General features: G+C 47.6%; 1 pseudogene; it reads right to left on the bottom strand.

The window, feature by feature from the left end:
- Positions 1-2,225: 2,225 nt before the first annotated feature.
- LOC125532530 lies at positions 2,226-4,405 on the bottom strand (annotated as a pseudogene).
- Positions 4,406-8,057: the final 3,652 nt, after the last annotated feature.

Below are 8,057 nucleotides of genomic sequence, written 5' to 3'. Positions count from 1 at the left end.
TAAGGATCTTCTCTGCTGTTGACTAGCATGTGTTTGAATTTGCTCGATTAGTAGATCTTACTCCCCCTGTAGAGATCTAAAAGGTCTTATATTACTTTACAGAGGTAGTAGTTTATTTCCTGCTATGCGGGCAGGGGTCGCTTAATTAAGAGTAATTACGCAATACAGTTGTTGACATAGCTAGCATACACCACAACCTTAACTTGCTCATTTGTTCCAGGCTGTTGTTGGGCCATGGCTACAACAGCATCGGTTGAAGCAGCACACTATCTGCAGACCTTGCAATCGATCTCCCTATCGGTTCAAGAGCTTATCGACTGCAACACAGAGAACAACGGTTGCAACGGTGGCTACTATCAACTTGCTTTCAAGTACATACGGGATAATGGACTCTCGAGCGAATCATCCTACCCATACATGGCCAAGAGAAGTGCTTCGGGTTGGAAGAGGGACAAGACAGTAGCAGCAGAAACACGTATATTAGGCTTTTGGTGCGTCGACTCGACCGAGGATGCTCTCGAGGAAGCAGTAGCGAAGCGGCCTGTGGTTGTCTGTCTACAGGGTACGCCTGATCTATTTAGAGTGAATTTCAGTTTTTACCTCTAAGTTTGACATTTTTGACGCTAATTATCCCATTTAAGAGAATTTCATCCGGCATACCCCATTTAACAAAAGTGTTGCCAGGGTTTACCCACTTCTATTTTTTATGAGCATTCTGATTCATGGGTCCCGATTTCAAAGTCCACGTGCCATGCCACGTCGTCGGTTTTTCTGGGTTTTTTTCCTCATGTGAAACCAGTCCGCGCCACTGAGCCCGACCGGATCGCTGAACCGCACGCATCGTCAGTCGTGGCGATCGACGCTCGACCCGGGCCGCACCGCGTTCGCGTCTAGCCTAGCGCACGCACCGGTCGCCCGGCTTCTTACCGCACGCACCGCTCTCGCTCGCGCCTAGGGTTAGGGATTCGCTTACGACGGCGACAGCGACGGCGTGTGCTGAAGGGAAATGATGGCAGCTGCAGGTGCTGAATGACATCGACGGCAACTGCGGGTGCTGAATGGCGGCAACGGAGACGGCGGGTGCCTAAGGGCTGCGACGGTGGCGGCGGTGCTGAAGGGCCGCGACGGTGGCGGAGGGTGTTGAAGGGCGGCGACGACAACGGCGTGCGGCTGCCGTGCCTCGAGCGTGTAGTCCCATGCTGGCGCGTTATCCCGCCCCGCCAGTCACTGTCAGCAAGTTCAGGTATTTCTTTCTTCCTCTGAATTGTTTCTCCATGGAACTAGACTCCCTGTGCATACATCGTTGGCCTACTGTATGTGTGAATAGTTCTCGCTTGATGTAGGGTGCAGTTAACTCCTCCGGTGATTCTGTGATGGTTGGTTTGATGATGCTCCGGAGATCCATGGGCAAAGTCCAAGGTTTACCCTCTCCTCTAGTGATCCATGCGTGGCGCAACAGACTCCAGCGAGATATGCGTGGCAGGATTGGATGGGATCGTGGTGCATCAGACTCAAGCGACCTGTAAATCGGTGAGGACATGCGTCTGCATGTGCTTGCCATCGGCCCGGTCCGGTCGGCAGAAGCTGGCGAATCGGTTTAGTCTGTAGAAAAGTCGCCAAGGAAAAAACCCGACGACGTGGCACGCCACGTGGACCTGATAATCGGGGCCCATAGATCAGAACACTCATAAAAAATAGAAGAGGGTAATTTGTGGCAACACTTTTGTTAAATGGGGTATACCGGATGAAATTCTCTTAAATAGGGTAATTAGCGTCAAAAATGTTAAACTTAGGGGTAAAAACTGGAATTCACTCATCTATTTAACTACAAAGGAGGCATCATGGAGTGTGAAGCTGTACCTGATAGTAGCGCAACTACATGGCATGCTGTCCTGATTGTCGGTTATGGTATGGATCCTGATGGCGTTAAGTATTGGCGCTTCAAGAACTCGTGGGGAAAGGATTGGGGCGAGGGGGGATTTGGGAGGATCCGTAGGCACGTTACTGACGAGCGAGGTGCCTTGGGTATGTTTATGTATGGAGGACTATATCCAGTGATTGACTAACATCGGATGGCACATCTTGGTTAGACCTTTGTTTGTGAAATCCCACCTCTTTTTTGTTGTAGCTCTAGATTTTGCCTCACTAGCAACTTGACCGGTGATCTTTGTTATGTTATTGTATGACATGCATGATTTTATATCTATTCCATGGTGAACTTCGTGCTAGGATGACAGGTTGCTACCCATTTTGAACTTGTCTGGTTTGGTTTGTATTAAGAGGGACTGAGCCACGTGAGAGCCAAACCCGCCGATGGACTCTTCCTCAACGGTGATGATCACCTTGTGGGACTTGGCGAGGCTCCTGATGAGAGAGCGTGGTCTAACGGCTTGCCGTGGTCCAACAGCTTGCCGAAACCTGGCATCTGCGACGGTGACCCTCTGGTCGTGGCCATGCTGCTCCACCATGGCCACCACCACCACGCAGTACTGCACCGCGGACCCATAACCCAGCAGTGCTACCCTCTCACCCTCGATTATAGTCCTGCCTTTGCCGACTTGAATCCTCCGGTACAAATCTATTGACGCAGCTTTAGTGTACGTTGTACTAAAGCACACGTTGTACTAAAGTTGCGTCAATTAATTTAGGATCTCAGAAGGAGTAGTTTGTTGCTTGAGTTATGTTGATTGATTGACTTATTATGAGGTTGATCCGAAAAATTAATGTACCTCGATGGCAGTGCCTTTGTTGTTTTCCGGCAACGGGACACCAACCATGCCGTTGCCTCTCGGATAGCAGAAGCATGAGGGGCGGTTGTCAATGGCCACGGCAGTGGCGGCCATGTTCAACAACTCGGCCTCCATAGTGGGTGGGCCCGTCAGTGCCGGCAAGCCCCACCCTGTCCACGTCGAATCTCATCGGGAGCTTCTAGGTCCACTTCGTGCACCACCTGATCGTAGCCTTCCAATCAGATATAGTGGCCTGTGGCTTCGCATCATTCAGCGGAAATACCTTCGCGGCCAACCTCTCGCTTTCTGGTAGCGGTCTGGGGGCTTCCAGTTCTAGCAATCCATCATCCAGCTCCTTCCAGTCCTTCGGATTGGTACCTCGATTGAGGTAGGGTCCGGCACCGCCACGCTGTTCTGGTTCGATAGATGGACTGGAGACTCGCCCCTCATGGCTCGCTTTCCCAACCTGTTCTCATCGTGGCTGCCCCGCGGATTTCTGTCGCGACATCCTTTATTGACTTGGGGCAACTCGCGTTCCGGAAACCTTTCGGCCCGGCTGAAAACGCGGACTGGCAGGAGCTGCTCGACTGCATTGTATTGCATGAGCCTGATCTCACGACTGAAGATGACCAATCCAGATGGCGCCTAGTGCCGTCTGGGCAATTCCCCACTAAATCTCTCTACCAGACCATCGCCCCCTCGCTTGGCCATGAGGCGCTCACCTCCATCTGGGAGATTCGCCTCCCTCTGAAAATTAGGATCTTCTTGTGGCAATGGATTCGCGGTCGCCTCCCGTCCGGCGTGGAAGTCCTGAAGCGCAATGGCCCTGGTGATGGTCGTTGTCCGCTTTGCAGGCCTGACCTGCGTGTCCGCACAATTCATATGGAGCTGTTTCCGCGAGGTAGTGGGTGGAAGCTGGGACCACAACAACTTCCCCGCTCTCTTCATCGAACTCCAGGCGATTCCACCCGCGTTGCGCCACATTAGGTAGCTGGCCATTGGGGTGCTTGCCTGGACGCTGTGAACTGTTACGAATAAACTTGTGATTCAGCATATTCCTCTTCGTCGTGCTACTGACGCTTTGTTCAAATGGTCTGGTTACTTGCAGCTTTGGCGGCCCCTTAGCCGTCCCAGTGAGAGAGACGCCATCACCTCCATCAACACCCAGCTTCGCGCAATGGCTCTCCAGATGGCTCCACTGCTTCCCCCTCCACCACCGGAACCAGATTAGATCGTCGTCATCTTGCCACCGCCACCGCCTTCTATGTGTTTTATCGTAGTGCCCCTGTGTTGGGCTTGTTGTGCTGTGCCCATAGATTTTTTTTTTTAGAAAAGGAGGATGACCCCCGGCCTCTGCATCTGGGAGATGCATATGGCCATTTTATTGATTATTCACGAGGACCTTACAAAGTATTACAACAAAATTTCTGAATTCGCCATCTTGGCAACATATGCCACTACTCCTATCCATATGATGAAGGGGTGCTACCTGGGCCAAATACCCGGTCTACTCACCTAAGCCTATCATCAAAAGCCAGAAGCCCCAGCCGAGCCACATACCTGGTCTGGGGCATAAACTGGTCTGACGCACTCACATGTGTCGTCGCTGCCATCTTCCACAGGTCCGTCTTCAGAACAGATATTGAGGCTTCTACCTTGTCAGGCCACGCCGCCATCGACGCCACCTTGACGCCAGACAACTACCTCCACTTGCGCGAGTCCATCACCGCGCATCGGGCGCCGATCTCCACTGCACCACGCCCCTGTGTTGGGCTTGTTGTGCTGTGCCCACAGATGAACTTGGGTCTGTCTGTTTGTGTGTGTGTGTTGGACCTAGCCTGCGGTGGCGTTGTGTTCGTGTGTGGTGTGTTCTGTTGTTATCTTGATACTTTGTGCTTGGTGGTTGCTTTACTTATAAAGCGGGGCGAAAGCCTTTTTCGATAAAGTAAAACATGTCATAAGGTGGGGCACAGAAGAACCCTATGGCAAAGGACTGGCTATAGTATGTACTTTGTGAACAGAGGAGAATGGGACGCATGACAAACCTCCGTCATAGTGGAAGTTGTGCAGGAGGGAGGCATCATTGTTGATCCAAAGTGTCGCGAGGTTGGCTGTCGGATAGCCAAAGCCTTTTACCATGGAGAGCACGGGTGCTGCAGTTGCAAGCGGGAGGAAGAACAGACTGGCATGACGACCCATGGTGCTTGAAGTTGAACGGAAACGGAGACTGCATGCATGAAAAGCCGATAAGCAACTGATGACATGAGTGCAGGGATGAGCTTGTGGAGGGGAAAGTAGAAATGATACCGAGTCAATGGAGCTTGATCGCTGGAAAGAGGATCTCGGCAGCACGGTGGTGCCAGGGCTCCCACTGATTGATTATCGTCTCCCTCTCACAGTTTAATATTTTGGACTATATGGTAGACATTATCATCTCAGGGGTCTAACTAGTTCCAAAAGTTCACTATCTAGCTCTGTTGGCCCAAGTCATTTTCATGGTAGTTGCTCGCCTGCTGCGCACTATTCCTTATTCAACACAAAACTTGGTGTGGATGTTAACACAAATATTTTCATAAGAAGCTTGATATGTGGTACCAAGGAATATGCCACACAATTCAGAGGTCCCTGATTTGCACTAAAAAACGGCAAGTAAGACATCCAAGAGAGCGGCAGCGTCTTTTCATGTTGTTGTTTTTTAGTTGTCTTTTCATGTAATATACTCCCTCCGTTCCTAAATATAAGTCCTATTACAGATTTCAATTGGAACTATATATGGAGTAAAATGAGTGAATGTACGCTCTAAAATATGCCTATATACATCTGCATGTAGTTCTTATTGAAATCTCTAAAAAGACTTATATATGGTCATCAAGGAAGGAGTAATACTATATTTGCTGCTGGCACAAACCATTGTTGACGGGTTCCTGACTTGATGGACGGGTTGCCATTTGGGCATAGTGCATGTTGATGATCGTGTTGGCCTGCTGCAGCTGTCTTGCCAGTTTCCTGCCGCCTTGATGGTAAATGGTGTTGCTGGAAGTGCCGTTCTTTCTGCACTTTTCACAGACTTGCCTCGGAGCTGCAATGCAGGCGCATCAGAATTTCTTTCTACCAGGCACCTAGCATGTAAGTTCACATTCCCACTGAGTCCATGTATAAATCTTCTGAGAATTGTCGGGGTCAGAAATTGTGTTTCTGCATGGATCTTTTACTTGTTGAGGAAGGGGTGTGAACAGAAAGAGCAGCCATTTTTTTGTTTGTAAGATGCAAATTATAAGTTCAATTTTCATCCACTATCTTAATTATTCCAATTATCTAGACTGAGGTGGAACCAGATAATTAGGCAAACCCTAATTCAAAGGTATCCATTGTTTTCTTGTCGTGACGAAATAAGTGTGGTATTCAGGGATCATATGTATATTTCCGCTGCAAAAGCATATAGTTTATGAAAAGTAGGATATGGGGTGATGAAATAACCCAATATAACAGTGCAACTGGATTGTTGTTGCTAGAAATTCTCATTAGGTAGACACCTGCACCTGCACAATAGCAATCATCATGAGGTATGTGTTCCACCGGCATTCATCCTTATAAATAGCAACCATCTATGGGCGCCAAATGACAACTCGTTTATTAATTAAATTACTACTGATTGGAAGTCCTGACATCAACTACCAGTAAGATGAATTTTTAGAGTGCTCTCTTGAGGTCAGAAATTTCTAAAGATCAAGTCTTTGTCACTGAAGGAAGAACAACCTTAGATATCCCTAACCTTTTTGTAAACACCTGCGAGAATACTACCTAGAGTAGCATTAGACTTCACTAATTAAGCCTGTACATCTTATCTGGCTTCGAACTAGCTTCAGATGTCCAGGTCCTGAAATGGTCATTCTAGTCGTTTTCGTCATCATATAAAGAAATTGCAGTGGTAAGCATTAGTATTTTCGGTTCGTGTCAAGAAACAACGTCAAGGACTTTCAATCAACAGTCCAATTGAGGCTTTTTGTATCAGCTTTTGGACTATGCAGGTGTTGTAGTTTTGATCGTTGGTAGAAAACTCTAGCCTCGCTTATTGCTGCTGTTTCTAACGGAGTTGTTGGTTGAAATCCTGGACTGCACTCGCGGGGACTAAAATTCATTTTATGTCACGAGCTGCTAATCCAATTAACTTTATATTTCTACTGATGATTTCATTGCAATATTATCTTCAATCTTGGATCCTCATGTTGATATATTTTGACCACCTTCTCCGGTGGTAGTTACAATATTAATGCCATTCATTTACTAGGTTATATTCATATAAGTTGCCAGATTATAAGAACTTGGAGGGTCATGGAGCCCAGGCCCTTGCGCATGGGCGTTGGGGCGGATTGTTGTGCCGATCGCCACCAGTCCAGTAGCGAGGACTGGCGGGGCGCATGTGATCCATAGCTTTTCACTCAACTATTCTGTTTTGTCATGAATCATAGAGGCAATCCCAAGGCAGGTGTCTCTGCCCAAAGAAAAAACACCACATACTGTACTAGTGATGTACCTAGCCCAGATATTGTTATGGAAGATGATGTTTAAATCCCTATTACAATAAAGTTTAATCGGAAAATCAATCCATACATTTGGTCATATGAAATGTAAAGTTACTCACTATAGTAACAACAAATACAACAAAGGTTGACACTAATAGCTACCTATTTTATTCAACTTAACATACGTACATGCCGTTGAAACTCCGATCCGTAAACAAACCTAAGGATTACGGGACCTATGCAATGTGAGAAGGCGCCCTGCAACATCTGTCATTGATGGTCTTTGATCTGCATCAAGGTTAAGACACTCAAGAGCAATCTCTGCCAACTTGTTAAGAAATCCCAAATCTCCTGTTGTTGCAATTTCCTTATCAAAGAGCTCAATCATACTCTCCCCTTTTTGTTGACACTCTAGGAAGCTCCTCACTAGGCTATTATTTTCAGAGTCAGTGGCGCTCTTCCTGCTAATGAGCTCTAAGATGACAACACCGAAACTATAGACATCACTTTTGTCGGTCAATCGACCTGATTGTAGGTACACAGGATCCATATAAGACATGTCACCTATGACGTTTGCAGTGTGGTACTTACCTTTTGCAAGCAACCTCGATATCCCAAAATCCGCGATCTTCGGGGAAAAGTTCTCATCCAAGAGTATGTTTGCTGGTTTAACATCACCATGCAGGATTTTGTTATGGATTTGTGAGTGCATATAAGCTAGACCTTGTGCTGACTCTTCAAGAATACTTAGACGTACATCCAAGTCGAGAAGCTCCTCGTTGTCAGCACGATAAAGATTGTCCTC

Source organism: Triticum urartu, chromosome 1 (assembly GCF_003073215.2).
Source record: "Triticum urartu cultivar G1812 chromosome 1, Tu2.1, whole genome shotgun sequence".
Taxonomy (NCBI): Eukaryota; Viridiplantae; Streptophyta; class Magnoliopsida; order Poales; family Poaceae; genus Triticum; species Triticum urartu.
Note: the sequence above shows the minus strand (reverse complement) of the source record. Positions and strands in the feature narration are given on the sequence as shown.